The sequence below is a fragment of the Barbus barbus genome (genome assembly GCF_936440315.1).
Source record: "Barbus barbus genome assembly, chromosome: 41".
NCBI classification, from domain to species: Eukaryota; Metazoa; Chordata; class Actinopteri; order Cypriniformes; family Cyprinidae; genus Barbus; species Barbus barbus.
This window is the reverse complement of record NC_136719.1, coordinates 14,313,230-14,329,851: the sequence shown is the minus strand read 5'-3', so window position 1 is coordinate 14,329,851 and position 16,622 is coordinate 14,313,230. Positions and strand designations below refer to the sequence as shown.

Here is a 16,622-nt window from a genome sequence, read left to right as displayed (position 1 = left end):
TATAAATGTTCTTTTGAGCTTTGTAATCATCAGAGACTCCTGAAAAAACAAAACATAGAATCACAGTTTACATAAAATATTAAGCAGCACAACAGTTTTCAGCATTGATAATAGTAACATTTATCAATAATCAGCATGATTTCTCAAGAATTATGTGACACTGAAGACTAGGAATGGCTGCTGAAAATTCAACTCTGCCACCACAGGAATAAATTATTTTAAAAACATTATTAATATATGAAATGTATATTTAAAAAAATGATATATAGGCTATATATATATATATATATATATATATATATATATATATATATATATATATATATATATATATATATATATATATATATATATATATATATATATATACACACACACACACACACTCACCGGCAACTTTATAAGGTACACCTGTTCAATTGCTTGGTAACACAAATTGCTAATCAGCCAATCATATGGCAGCAACTCAATGCATTTAGGAATCTAGATGTGGTGAAGACGACTTGCTGAATTTTAAACCGAGCATCAGAATGGGGAAGAAAGGGGATTTAAGTGACCTTGAACGAGGAATGGTTGGTGGTGCCAGACGGGCTGGTCTGAGATTTCAAAAACTGCTGATCTACTGGGATTTTTACGCACAACCATCTCTAGGGTTTACAGAGAATGGTCCGAAAAAGAGAAAATATCCAGAGAGCAGCAGTTGTGTGGACGAAAATGCCTTGTTGATGTCAGAGGAGAATGGGCAGACTGGTTAGAGATGATAGAAAGGCAACAGTAACTCAAATAACCACTCGTTACAACCAAGGTATGCAGAATACCATCTCTAAACGCACAACACGTCGAACCCTGAAGCAGATGGGCTACAGCAGCAGAAGACCACACCGAGTGCCGCTAAGAACAGAAAACGGAGGCTACAATTCGCACAGGCTCACCAAAATTTAACAATAGATGATTGGAAAAACGTTGCCTGGTCTGATGAGTCCCGACATTCAGAAGGTAGGGTCAGAATTTGGCTTAAAGAACATGAAAGCATGGATCCTTCCTGCCTTGTCTCAACGGTTCAGGTTGGTGGTGGTGGTGTAATGGTGTGGGAGATATTTTCTTGGCACATTTTGGGCCCCTTAGTACCAATTGAGCATTGTTTAAATGCCACAGCCTACCTGAGTATTGCTGCTGACCATGTCTATCCCTTTATGACTACTGTGTACCCATCTCCATGGCTACTTCCAGCAGGATAATGCACCATGTCACAAAGCTCAAATCATCTCAGACTGGTTTCTTGAACACGACGATGAGTTCACTTTACTCAAATGGCCTCCACAGTCACCAGATTTCAATCCAATAGAGCACCTTTGGGATGTGGTGGAACGGGAGATTCACATCATGGATGTGCAGCCGACAGATCTGCAGCAACTGTGTGATGCTATCGTGTTAATATGGACCAAAATCTCTGAGGAACAGTGTTGTGCAAGTTACTTCCAAACTGTAATACATTACAGAATACTTGTTACTGTTATTTAAAAGTAATCCCTTACCTTACAATATTACTGTCTCAGAATTGCAATGCATTACATGAGTTACTTTCACCAAAATATCTACAGAAGTAAACTTAACATTCTAAAATGACTAAATGTACTAGAGCCTTGCCCTAATGGCAAAGTGTTTATATTTCGTTCCGGCTTTTTATTAAGTTCATTTAGAAAAAACGTTTGGAGCATTTTTTGTTCATTAAATAAGTTTTTTCTTTCTTAAAGTAACGACCAAGCGGCCAGCAGCAGACTGGCAGGCTGATCATAGCTTATGTTTGATCAATTTAGCCTTCTCAAATCATCATGACTTGCCTAAAATAAAATCTATAGATATACTAAAACAGTTCAAGCATATAACAATGTTTAAACGTTAAACCTAGATAAATGTGCGCAGCATCCAGTTTGTGTGGAGAGTGGAAGCTAAAGCGCAGGACATGGAGGCGCCAGTGCAATCAATTACAATTTCTTTTCAATGGAAACAACTTACGCCATAATTTTTGCTCATAAAGGTAAGAGTAATACATCATTCGTAACTGTAAAGGGTCTTTTATTTGTATGCACTCACAATGTCAACAAAACGTCGTGCTTTTATCTTGAACAGGAGCGCTTCACAAAAATGAACCGAAAGACAGCGAATACATGCCTCACAGACATGATAAATATATCTATAGAAAGCTTTAAATTACTACTTAACGAAATAAATAAAAACAAAAACAAAAACTATTTAATATAATCATTATCCGTGAAGATGCACTTCTCTCTAAAGGCGCGTCTAAGGAGGAGATGGCGAATCCTTACTATTTCCCCCGGACACATTCGTGGTAATTATTTTTGCTGGGGGTTTTGCTTTATTGGTGTATTTGAAGCAGAACTCTTCAGCTGTGCTGACGGCTCTTGACAGTCACGGCAGCACGGACTCATGTTATTTCCACCAGCGCGGCAATTTTTTTTCATTAATAATTGATGGATGTCTAAAATATAAAGATAAGGAGAAGTGAAATAAAACAGGCCCGAGGACCGGCCCGCGTCTGAACTATGACGTGAAGATTGGCCCGAAGCCCGGCCCTATAAGGACATAAAAAAGTAGGAGCCCGACTTTAAATTAAATTTAAAAAATAAATAAAATAAAAAATTGGGGCTAAAAGTGTGTTGTAACGCAAGCGTTACTGAACATGTACCGAGTAAAATATTACTGAAAATTTATAAGTAATGCCTTATACTACTGCCTTACATCAAAAAGTAATACGTTACGCGTTACTCCCAACACTGATAAGGAATGTTTCCAACACCTTGCTGAATCTATGAAGTGACATACTGCCAAGTATGGTTACCCATACTCGGAATTCGTGCTCTGCATTTAACCCATCCAACGTGCACACACACACCGTGAACACACACACACAGCAGTGGGCAGCCATTTATGCTGCGGCGCCCGGGGAGCAGTTGGGGGTTCAGTGCCTTGCTCAAGGGCACCTCAGTCGTGGTATTGAGGGTGGAGAGAGCGCTGGACCCACCTACAATCCCTGCCGGCCTGAGACTCGAACCCGCAACTTTTGGATTACAAATCCGACTCTCTAACCATTAGGCCACGACTTCCCACAGAATTATGCCTATGCCATGAAGAATTAAAGCAGTTCTGAAGGCAAAAGGGGGTCCAATATATATACACACACACACACATATAAACAGTGTCTTCCGGAAGTATTCATACTTCCCTTTGTTTTTTCACATTTTGTTATGTTGCTGCCTTATGTTAAACTGCTTTAAATTATTTTTTCCCCATATCAATCTACACTCCACACACCATACTGACAAAGCAAAAAAATGTAGAAAAAATAAAATGTAGTAAAAAACTTAAATTATTCCATTGCATAAGTATTTGTACCCTTATCTGGGACAGTTGAAATTTAACACAGGAGCATTCATATTGCTTGTAGATGCTACTGTACTTTGAGTTAAGTTAACCTGTGGCAAATTCAATTGAATGGATATGATCTGGAAAGGCACACACGTCTTAATAAAAAAAAACCAAGCCCTGAGTTAAGAAAAACTGCTTTTAGAGCTCAGAAACAGGATTGCATCAAGCCACACATCTGGGGAAGAGTTCAGAAAAATTCTGCTTCACACTGAAGGTTCACAGAAGCATGTAGTCTCTGTTAACCTTAATGGAAGAAGTTTGAAACAACCAGGACTCTTCCTAGAGCTGGCCTCCTGGCCAAAATGGGTAACTGATGGAGAAGAGCTTTGGTTAGAATGGTGACCAAGAACCCGACTGACACCTGGTGACCAAGATCATATGTGGAGACAAATGTGTGACAAACATCACTTCAACACTCCACCGATCTGGGCTTTATGGTGGTGTGGCCAAACTCAATCTTCTCCTCAGTGAAGACACATGAAAACACACTTGGCATTTGCAAAAAAAAAACACCTAAAGGACCCTCAGACTGTGAAAAACAATATTCTCTGGTCTGAAGAACCTCAAATCTAAGCATCATGTTTGAAAGAAAGCAGGCACTGCTCGTCACCTGCAGAGTACCATCCCAAAAGTAAAGTGTGCTGGTGTGCTGTTTTTCAGCGGCAGGGACTGAAGGATTCGTCAGAGTAGAAGAAAAGCTCAATTCACCAAAATATTGAGATAGCCTTAATGAAAACCTGGTCCAGAGCATTCAGAACCTCAGACTGGGCAGAAGGTTCACCTTCCAACAGGACAATGACCCTAAGCACACAGCAAGAGTGGCTTATAGACAACTCTGTGAATGTCAAATATTTCTGGAAAATTTGCATCTGCCCCCATCCGACCTGACAGAGCTTGAGAGGTGAAGAGGAGAAGAATAGCAGATAATTTCCAAATGCTGATATGAAAAGCTTGTTGCATCATACCTAAAAAGACTTGAGGCTGTAAAGATGCTTCAGCTAAGTACTGAGGGGATGAATACTTATGCAAGGCATTTATTTCATTTTTTTAATTTTTTATTTCAATTTACGAAATTGTGACAATTCAGTTTTTTCTTTGTCATTATGGTGTGTGGAGTGTAGACTGATGTGGGAAAAAAGTAATTTAAAGTAGTTTAACATAAGGCAGCAACATAAAACGTGAATAAAATGAAGGGGTAAGAATACTTTCGCAAGGCACTGCATACGTACACACACACACACACACACACACATTATATACACATTATTTTACACAATATTAATGTTGTACTGTATTTTTGTTTTAAAAAATGCAGCCTTGATGAGAAACCAAGCAAAACTTGTTTGGTCAAAAGTTGTGATCAACATGAGGACACAATAGATGAGAAAGGTGTGAATCAATTGGACATTATATAAGTGGTCTGGGTGGCATGCAAATATTAAAAATATATATTTTTTACTAATAAACATACAAATAACTTTTTTGAAGTCATGCTAAACTTAAAAAAAATTAAAACTAGGAGCATCCATTTGAATGGACATGATGCTTCTGTTGATGAGGAACAGCCTTATTCATAAGCAGAAGCAAATTCTCATAATTCTGAGAAAAAGTCCTTATAATAACAATCGGATTATATTTGTCACCAATCATCCATCATCTTCCTGTTCCTTTACTTTGTTCTCTTTCATTTCTGTCCCCACAGTGTAGAGGGAGCATGGCTCAGCCAAATGAATCTTGGATGTTTTTAGGTTGCAGCTCATGTGCTCCATTTTGTCAGTCTGGCGGCCTTGAGCTCCAAGTCTTTGTGTGGTGTTTGAGCCTTTGCTCAGGGCTGGTGTAGACAGTGACCTGATAGCACTTCTTACCGGTTGTGGAGGCACGTTGAGGTTGGATATCGCTGCAGGATGTTGCCAGGTGCACTTGCTAAACTGAAGCTCAACACAAGAACGCAGGGGTTTGGAGTGGTGTGGTCGAGGCTGATTTGTTTCTTGACCTTTGGATATCAGAGGCTTCTGGGATATAGGTGAAGGTTCTTTCATTGGTAACTCCACAGTCTGCTGTGAAGGTGGGATGGTATTGGACAAAGCAGAGGAAGAGAGGACGGTGGTGGAAGGGACCGGACATTTGGCTTGAGTTTCAGAATATTTGCTGGCCCTATTGGTTGATTTCCTTGTTTGTGTTGCATTGGCTACAGTTTTGTAGGTGTTCATGTGGGTAGAGCTGCTGTTCGGATGAAGGTTTGAGAAAGGCCTGGTGGTTTTGTGTCTCTGTTTGGTCATGGCACAGTCTCACCACTATACAGCAATAGAAAATCTCTTTGACTGTTTAGCGGAAGCAGTTTCAGTCCACAGCAAGACTTACTGAAGATTTCCAAACTAAGGTCTGAAATGAAAGGGTGTCACATCTACAACAAGTGCTGTCACACCTAATTTTATCAAGTGCTAACAAATTTTCATAGCTTTCACACATGCATTATTCAAACAAACTACAAGGTTTTATCTAATTTAGAATGACATATTTTACACTGTTACATCACATTTAAAACATGTTTGTTTGAATATAATTGATCTATATGTGGTTATTTTCTTAAGCAAATAACTCACCAAGTGCCTCGGTGACTGTCTGGTATCACATCTTTCAGTACTTCACAGTGAGTATGCAGGGCAGGGTTACAATTCATCTCAAGCAACCAGACCTGCCCAAAACAAGCACATCACAATTTAAGTGACTTCCCAGGCTATGAAGATAAAAGGGGCCTTTTGTTAAAGGTGGGGTATGTAATTTTTCAAAAAAACCGAGTACCAAAGCAAACTTGTAGCCAAGCAGTAAGGGTCGTGTCTACTCATGATATGGAGGAGAGAGCGTTCAGTGAACAGCCGAGCGACAGAAAGATAGAGATGGCGAATAATAAACAAAAGAGGAAAACGTCTGCGGAACGATAAGGCAAGAAGTAGGGCCCATGTAAATATCGGATCAGCTTTCCAGCGTTGGAGAGAACTGAAGGAGCGGAAAGCCTGCAATTGGATGCTGAGGTTGCTTTGGTTCTTCTCGATAGTAACACCGTGTCTACACCAGACACACCATGCTGCAACAGCTAAAATCTGCCTACACTGGACGTGATAAAGTGACCGCTGAAAATCATTTGAAATTTATGTCAGCACGTCATAAATAGACCGCGGCAGCAGTTTTCTGTCGGAGATTTGTCGCGCAGCATCCAGTGTAGACAGCATCACTGATTATAATGACTATTTTGGCGCGCCACTCGCGTCCGGTGTAGACACGGTGTAACATTGGTTTTGCTTTGTTTCACAGAACTAATCATTGTCTGGGTTGTGTAGGCCATGTATGTGTGGGGCGGAGCTATCAAAATAGGGTGAGACCCTTTAAAGTGACCAGATTTCTGTAATGAAATCATTTTGTAGTTAAGTGGTCAATAATGTCTATGTATTAATAATGTCAAACTGCCGTTCAAAAGATTGGAATTTTTTTTATGTTTTTTAAAGAAGTTTCTAATTCTAATTCTCATTCTAATATTCTGATTTATAATCAGTGTCGGAAACAGTTGTGCTGCTTAATATTTTTGGGACCTGTGATATTTTTTTTCAGGATTATTTGATAAATAAAAAATAAATAGAAATTTTGTGTTACAATATACACTACTCTTCAAAAGTTGGACATATTTTCAAATCAATTTTTTTTATTTTTAAAGAAATCAATACTTTCATTCAGCAAGGATATTTTTGAATAAATGCTGTTCTTTTTAAATATTTATACGTCAAAATATCAAAGGTAAAAGCATCTCAGGTTCCAAAAAAAGATATTAAGCAGCACAACAGTTTCAACACTGATTATAAATCAGCATATTAGATTTCTAAAGGATCACGTGACACTGAAGACTGGAGTAATGGCTGATGAAAATTCAGCGCTGTGTCACAGAAATAAATTATATTTGAAAGTATATTAAAATAGGAAACCAACACTAGAAATTGCAATAATATTTCACAATATTACTGGGTTTGTTTCTGTAATTTTGATCAAATAAATACAGCCTTGATGAGCATAAAAGACTCAAAAAACACTAAAGATCTTACTGATCCAAAACTTTTGAACAGCAGTGTATACAATTTTTAAATGCATTGAATATACTTTTCATTTTATAAATAAATTAATAAATTATCATATATAATTTATGAAAGATAGGCTACTCTGTCATACTACTAAACAGCCATCAACACACATTTGAACCATGAACACTGTTCAGAATAACTATCAAACGATTCTCAGTGACTGACGACAATATCAGCATGCATCCAAAACAACAAAAGCACAAAACAGTTGAACTACTGTGAATAATCTAAATAACTATGCACTGATCTAATTCATTAAAATAAAGAGAAACCAAATAATTACTACATGATCTTTATTTACATGTCTAGTCACCCCTTCCTTTACAAGTACCAGCAACAGAAAACCTACAGCAGACGTTCGCCAGCAGATGGCAGTCTTACCTTACTCAAATAGCTCTATTTATTTGACAGTAATCACGTATATTTTGCCTAAACTACAAATATGTTTATCATACTCATTTTTGTAATTGCTGTGGAGATAACAGTGAAAACACATGACAAGATTACACACTGACTTTGAGTGTGAATCACATGTACACATTTCAGTGAAGAAGGATGTCAAGCATTGAATGTTTCTAATGCAAGACTCTTAAGGTACTGTAATAGTTGGATGTGTCAAGTATTATCGAGTTAATGCTGTGCAATGTAAATGTTGTTAGTTGTTATGTGTAAATCTATAATGATCTGGTAACCTGGAGACCAGAATGTTCCTGGTCTGGGGACGGCATGTTTACACTGACAGTACACAGGTTGCCTGGAAACTGCTTGGCAGGGATTGAATTTAGGATGCTCCATAGGGGACAGCCGGCCTCTGAATATCATGTTTGGAGAGAATCATGCCAGCATTAGAAAACTGTATCATAATTGTCTTGAAGAAACTAAGGAGATTACAGAAGATATAAATAAAGACTATTTGTAATGCTTCTTACCGCATTCAGAGGATAATTCTAAAACAAATCTGCTGTGTCTGACTCTGTAAGTCTTTCGGGCTTCAAATACACACACATTTCGCTCTTATAAACACTCTTTTGTGTCTCACCTTGAAATCCTCATCAATCAAGAAGTCACAACCAATTAGGTCAAAGTAACCGAGTTTGCAGTCCAGCTTGGCTTTGACAGCTTGAAAGCACTGCATGATAATACGTTGCATCCTTTTCTGCAGGATGACAAAACATCTGGTTAGGATGCAGTTTAGTTACTGAAACCTCAAATGAAATGTCGTTTATCTGTTTTAGAGTTGATATTTGCCTGTCAAAAATGTTATTATGCTCCAAGATAAAATGCTGCCCTTCATTTAGCACATTTTAATTTTCCTATTCGGTTTCATCTTTCATATTTTTATATTTGATGAGCTTCCCTTTTAAAATTTCATATACTCCCAAAACCACTGTTACCATGACAACAGTGCAAATGCATCCTTTCAAGCAATTTGAATAAATCTACATGCAGTTATTACTTAAAGATACATCCCTACTAAGTCAGATTAACAGATATTATCAGTTAATTACTATTGATAATAACTTATTATATAAACCTATAAAAAATATTTAAATAATTAAAATAATTATCAAACTCACTGCAAAAGGACCCAGAGCCCAATCTTTAGGCAGACCCTTCGGAAGCATGTACGTCTCATTAATGTATGTGTTGAAGCGATCCATGGACCAATCGGTCTCCTCTTTAAGCAGGCTGTAGAGAGGATTTTTCTTCTGCATGTACTGAAAAAAGAAATTGTAGTATATTACAGCCTGAATAAAAGCTATGTACAGTATTATTAATAATGAATCTTTTAATACACATTATCTTACTTGATTGGTCAGGTGGGCTGTGATATTGTCTGACTTTGGGTCATAAAGGTTACATGTCAATCGGATGTAACCATGATGAAAAAACACCATGTATGGCGAGGTGCAAGCAATTAGAAAATATGACCGCACATCAAATTTTCGGCCTTTTAGTAGCAAAGGGTTCTTAATGTTCTTGAAAAAAAACATTATTACTGATTTAATATGATTGTTTAAATTAATTGAATGTGAATATGTATCAGGTATTTTTTACTATTTATTCATATATTCATTTAATATATAATAAAAGTAAAATTACTTTTAGTATTCATTTAACTAGTATTTTTAAATATTTATTTACTAATTTTTGTGTTAATTTTGTGCACTCTTTAATACTGCAGGAGATTTCAGTGAATTGCTTGCCATGCTGTTCTAACATCCTCAAAATTAAAAGATAAATCTTTGTAGTTTTGACTTGCTAGCATGACAGAAACTAGCCCATGACCTGATCACTGCCTCCCTGCAGAGCCGGAGATGCCTGTTAGCTTCCTCTGTGGCATAGCTACTGTATTTTGTAATGCTGACTGATTTCTGAATGATAAGTTCAGAATGAAGACATCAAGCTCTTTTTGATTGATGCCTGTGGCATTGGCCATGGATTCGGCAGGATTATAGGGCACTGAAGGCATGATTCACAGCATGATTACATATAATTAGCGCATGTGACCTTTTGAAATTGTCAGCTTTACTCAATGTTGAACAATCCGAGCTTGTGGCTAATTGAAAGGTGACTTCCTGTTGGACTGCTGCTCTATTGTGTTCTGCAGTCGTTCTCTGAATGTGGTTATGTCTTCTGGTGTCTGCAGTAGAAAAATACCACGGCCTTGGTTAAGGCCTGTGGGCTTGCGGATCCACATGCTGGATTTATCATTGCATGTTCCTGAAGGCCACATCAATTTTGCATTCAGTAGATACAGTACTGTGTTTATTTCCAAAGTTAGGAATCTATATATACTTTATATTTAATATGCTTTAAAATATAATTTATTCCTGTGGTGGTAAAGCAGAATTTTCAGCAGTCAATACTCCAGTCTTCAGTGTCACATGATCCTTCAGAAACCATTCTAATAAGTTCATTTATTTTCAATGCTGAAAACAGTTGTGCTACCTCTTTTTTTTTTTTGTGTGTGGGGGGGGGGGGGGGGGGGGGGCTTCACTTATACTTTTTTATTCAAAATGATGTAAAAAAAAAAAATCTACTTAACATATCCTGGCTGAATAAAAGGTCATTTATAAATAATAATAATAATAAAAAAAATAAAAATAAAAAAAGCTTGAATACCAGTGTTTGTTACAAAAGATTTCTATTTTAATAAATGCTGTTTTGAATAAATGTACAATTTTGAACATAAGACACTTCTTTTAAAAAACATTAGAAACAGTAGTGTATATACAGAAATTCATACTTCTATTCAATTTCATACTTGTATAAAATAAACACTGAAAAAACAATGAATCACAGATGCTACAAAAATATTTCAAATTTTAAAAAATATTAACAATGTGACACTGAGGACTGGGGTAATGACAGCTGCAAATTCAGCTTTGCCATCACAGCATTATATTTAAAATATAAAATGAATACAAAAATATTTTAAACTGTTTTCTTTTAAATTGTAAATTCTAAACCTTAGTATAAGAGACCACTGTCAAAAACAACTGACAAAAAAAAAATTATAATAATTCTTAAGGACCCCAAAATGTTTGTAACAGAAACAGTATTTCTTTATCGACTGTATCGATCCGTATATTTAACCTGTAGTCATACCATTAAAGAATGCCTCTCTTTCATATCCATACGAAAAGTGACAGGAAAAAAATCCTCCAGCCTCATCCTCCTGCAACATGTAAACAAATTTTGTATGTAGATGCAGCAATTAAATGAAAAAAAAGGCGGAGAAGAATATCGCAGTGTCTACACATTTTGTTATGTTACTCTGGTAAAGTTTTTCCATTTATAACCTGTTTCCACGTCCATAGTTGAACTTGCTGCTGACTCTGTCATACTCCCGCAGGCTGTTCAGAAGGCCTATCTTAGTGGTCAGGACCTTATTATTGGGTATCTGGTAAATCAACTGGCCACCTGTACAAAAATAAACAGACAACCTGCTGTGAACCTGACATAACAAAACAGATCACCTGCTCTGAAGCTGTAGTAGGCAGCAGGTGATTTAGTTTCACACCATTTCAGCTTGTAGTCCGTCCTGGTCTTGTCATGTATGCGCTGCCAGCCTTGACTCTCACAATATGATACAACTCTAAATATCAGATCAGACCATGTCATGTTTGAAAGGCTTTAAAAAATGGTTTGATAAATTCTCAAGAAGTGCCAAATCTCCAAATCCCTTTTTATTTTGTAAAATTCCATTATTCATTATCAGCCACTGATATACAGTGCCCTCCAAAAGTATTGGAACAGTAAAGACAAAATTGCTCTGTTGGCTGTGGAGTCAAGACATTTACAAATATGATTAAAAGATGAATATGAGACAAAACTACAGAATGTCACATTTTATTATTGGGTGATTCAACACATAGATGTTTTACCAGCTAAGAAGTTCAGCACTTTTAGAGTTTCATCCCTCTATCTGATGTGAGCATAAGTATTGGAACAGTTGCCTCACAGGTCTTTCTAAGTGATCAGCTGTGTCCTGTTGCATTACTTCTTCAGATATTAAAAGCAGGGAATGTGTCGTATCAGTTATATCCATTACTTCTGCATTCTGAATCTTGCATTCGATGATGACACACACAAACCAGGATGAAGACAAGGGAGCTGACTTTGAGAGAAAAGCAAGCAATTTGGATGCTAAAAGAAAAGAGGAAGTCAATTAGAGCTCTAGCAAAAACAAAGGGCATGGAGAAATCAAGAGTATGGAAACCACCAGCGACACCAGCAACCAACAACGACCTGATTGGCTGAGAAAACAACAGTAGTTGATGACAGACAAATCATAAAAGCTGTGAAAATGAACCCTAAAAGACGTGTCTGTAAAATCACCAACAACTTCCAGAAAGCTGGGGTGATGCTCTGACAATTTACTGTCCTCAGGAGACTTTGACACAGAATTACAGATGCTGCACAGCAAGATGCAAACCTCTGACCAGCACCAAAAATAGAAAGGCAAGATTAGAGTTTGCAAAAAAGCACAAAGGTGAGCCAGAAGAGTTTTGGAACTGTGTTTTTATGGACCGATGAGACAAAGATTAACCTTTATCTAAGTGATGAGAAAGCAAAAATGTGGAGAAAAAAAGGAACTGCAAAAGATCCCAAGCATACAGCCTCATCTGTAAAGCATGGTGGAGGTGGTGTCATGGCATGGGCATGCATGGCTGTCTCTGGAACAGGCCCTTTCAACTTTACTGATGACTTAATGTATGATGACAGTAGCAGAATGAATTTGGAAGGGCACAAAACCATCTTGCCTACCAATATTCAAGAAAATGCCACCAGATTCACTGGGAAGTGCTTCATATCGCATCAGGACAATGACCCAAAACACCCTGCAAGTTCAGTCAAGGAATTTATAAGGGCAAAGAGTCTTAGATTGCCCAAGTCAATCTCAAGATTTGTATCCGATTGAACATGAATTTCACCAGCTGGAGAGGAGAGTAAAGGCCGAAACTCCCCAAAACAAGCAACAATTGGAATTGGCTGCATTAAAGGCTGGGAAAAGCATTTCAAAGGATGAGACCAAGAGTCTGGTGATGTCTATGGGTCACAGACTCACTGCTGTGATTGTGCGCAAGGGATCTGCAACTAAACAATAGCTTTTAATCTTTTATATCTGCCTTATGTTCAACTGTCCCAATACTTATGCTCACATCAATGAGTGGGATGACCTCTAAAAGTGCTGTTCTTTTTATTTGGTAAAACATTTGTGTTGAAACGGCTAATAATAAAATGTGACATTCTGTAGTTTTGTCTCATATTCATCTTTTAATCATATTTGCAAATGTCTCGACTCCACAGCCAACAGAGCAATTTTGTCTTTACTGTCCAATACTTATGGAGGGCACTGTATACTGATTATATAGAAGCAGGCCTCTCATGGACCTACTGCAGACTAAAGGCCAAAGAAAGTCCAAGACAAACACCAAAACTGCAGTGTCCACAATTCATTGTCAAATTGTATCATTTGTGCACCTTATAACACATTACAAATCATATGTTAAAAATAAATATCAATGTCCCATCCAACACCAAATTTTTTTTTTTTCCCACTCACATGGAGGCCCCTAAAGTAGAAGAAGGGTCCAGGGCCCCTTGGATCTTCAGGCCGCTCGTCTCTGTCCCTCTCAACAAATGAGACACTCGCTGATCATGTACACACAACAAATTCAAAGTAATCTTCATTTTCTTAATACATACAAATAATACATAGACAGTATTTTACATTATATACTGAGACAAATTTGGTTGGACAATTGGTAATGATCCTTGTAAAAATCATGACTGTCATTACTTGTGTTGGCTGGGGCAGATTGAAGTTGCAGTAGTGGGAGACACCTGATCTGAGAAGGTGTTTAATTACTCTCACCTCCTCTTCCTGACCCATGAGTGCATGCCTGACTAGACTTAACTCTGTATCATGTTGTCTAGTTTGTTTGCTGGCACTAAGCCAATAGTCAATACTGATTAAATAAGTCATTCTACAATTACTGTGGCATTTTAGCTTTAAAACTTATCGATACTACCAATACTACAATATATTCAAATAGTTTTTATGTAAATTATTAAACAGAAGTATCATTTTTAAAAATATTTTTAAACATAAGGTATTTTACAAACATAATAATAATAATAATAACACAATCATAATAATTACAAGCAATTATAATAATAATTTAATAACTAAAATAATTTGAAATTAATTTAAAACAAAATCAATTTTACAAGCATAATTTATTTTAATAATAATAAGATAGTTATTATTATTGTCGCTGTTGTTGTTTTGTATTTATAATGATTGTAAACATAAATTATAAGACCATATATTCTATTCCAAGTTACACGTTATAATGTTTTATGGCTGCACTCAGTAATCTTTCTTTTATTTAACAAGTTGTAGATATAAAGAAACAAATAATACTTAAAATGTATTCAGTCCTATCCAAATAAAGGCTAAAAAAGTGCAAAAACATACATATAGTCAAATCAGCGTCCTAATATCAACTGTTTTACATGGAGCTTTTTGCCTCATGGGGGCAAACAAGTTGAGATCAGTCAAACACTACTCACCAGTATCCCCTAAGAAATGGATATTTTTTCATTGTTTTGCATTTCTCATTGTCTCATCCCTATAGACTATTAAACTACAGTCCAGAATCCATGATTGTCTCCCATCTACAACACAAACACTCTTACACACCTGGCAGGGCTCCATCTATATGTTTTACTCTGTGAGTGACCTGCCTCCTCCTCTGTGTCTCCTTGTTCTTCTCCATTCCAGCTTCATTCACATGTAGCACCATGATCTCGACCCCAGCATTCAGCAGACTGCCCTTCTCCTCCTCGTCTGATTGGTCCTGGTCGTCCATCGTCTGCTTTGAGTCTCCACGGACATGCTGTGTGTCCTGTCTCTGTCCAGCACCTGGCTCTTCTTCGTGCTGAAGGGGCTCAACCCAGCTCTCACATGACATCACAGTCACTCCCCTCCAACCAGCCCCGATCTACGGAGAAACAATTTGTTTTTCCAGCAGCACTGCCCGACTGACCTCTGTAAAGCCAGTGATCCAGAAAAAAAGCAACATCTGATATGCATGGCTACGTATCAGCTTGGTATTTATTGTGGTCACTGGAATAAAACAGAGGGGTTGCTTGAGAAAATAACTGCAGTATCAAAAAACTATTCGAGCTCTAGCATTCATTTTTAGCAAAATAATAAATTTATATTAAGGTAAAAAGATTTCTTTTAATGAATACAATTTAAAAATCCATAATTAAAGACATAAAATAGTACACATTAGATACATGGCCGTAACCAGGCTTTGAAAATTTGTCTGGGGTGGGATTAAGAATTGTGCTATAATAACCCCATCAAATACAACTCTAGACTTTAAAAGAGACAGACATGTAGATGTTTGTGAAAGATGTTTTCTCTGTTTTAGAGAGATGAACATTGTTAAATTATACCATCATTATTGCATCAAAATGTGTTAATACTTTACTATAGGTTAGGGTGGATAATATTATCTGTTGTTTATTATTCATGTAACAGTACATATTACTGTTAGCCTACAGTTTTCATTAATAACCATTGCTATATACATGATAACTTTGTCCAGTGCTTTTATGAATGTTTTAACATGGTTTTGTGAAAATTTAACTACTATCCTGAATGAAATAGCATAGACTTCTTCATGCTAGTTTTTGCATTTTACATTTCATTCTGAAGGCTAACATATTGTTCTACAGATCTGTGTACTAGTGTTAAATGCTACTGTTTTTGATAGCGTTGATGATACAAAATGATGTTTTTTTTTTGCGTTTTCCTTACCGAATGTGTGGTATCCTGTCCGTGGACTTTTTTGATAACTGTCAGTTTAAGTGCCAGATATTGCTATATAACGTTAAAAAACCGAAAAATAAATTCCAATAAACCGACATTAAATCAAATATTTTGTAAATAAGATATGATAAAGATATCGCAAGCTCTAAACTTCAATATCCCGCTTTAATAGCTTTCTAAAGTGTCAGATTATGCAGAAAAGACAAGTCCAAAGATGCTAATAATTGCTGGATCTGGCAACACGCCCTCCCTCGCTTCGCCAGCGTCTCGCAGCTAACGTTATCATTTTTACACCACAGACGCTAAACATTCTTGCAAAGTGTCTAAACTCAATTATGCATTGCAGACATTCATATGAGGAGTTTTAAACAGCTAATTACATTTTTAAACATGACAAACTTACCGAGTACCGGGTTAACGTACCTAACTGGCTACGGCGAACCAGGAAAAATTAGATTAGCTAAGCAGCAGCTATGAATTTAGTAAATATAAATTGTATTAAACTTACACTGATTTTGGAGGTCACAAAATATGTTTATTCTTCCGTTCCTCTTTTTAAAAGTTTCTGTCTCCTCTGGGAACAGCTAACCCGGTGGTGTTTATGATATGACAGTCTATCATTGTTTATTTAGTCCATGTAGGCTACTTAAAAGACTTTTGGAGCATGCTAACTCAATGCTCACCAAACTAGC

The 16,622-nt window shown here is 36.8% G+C and overlaps 1 pseudogene across 1 annotated transcript; it reads right to left on the bottom strand.

The window, feature by feature from the left end:
- Nucleotides 1-5,093: 5,093 nt before the first annotated feature.
- On the bottom strand, nt 5,094-15,061 carry LOC306860522 (protein polyglycylase TTLL10-like; annotated as a pseudogene). Its single transcript has 11 exons — nt 14,791-15,061; nt 13,644-13,736; nt 11,558-11,674; nt 11,381-11,501; nt 11,187-11,256; nt 10,113-10,298; nt 9,383-9,573; nt 9,152-9,292; nt 8,614-8,730; nt 6,051-6,142; nt 5,094-5,829 (listed from the first exon to the last, which is right to left on the bottom strand). The product of its transcript is annotated as a protein polyglycylase TTLL10-like (transcript).
- Between the last annotated feature and the right edge of the window lie 1,561 nt (nt 15,062-16,622).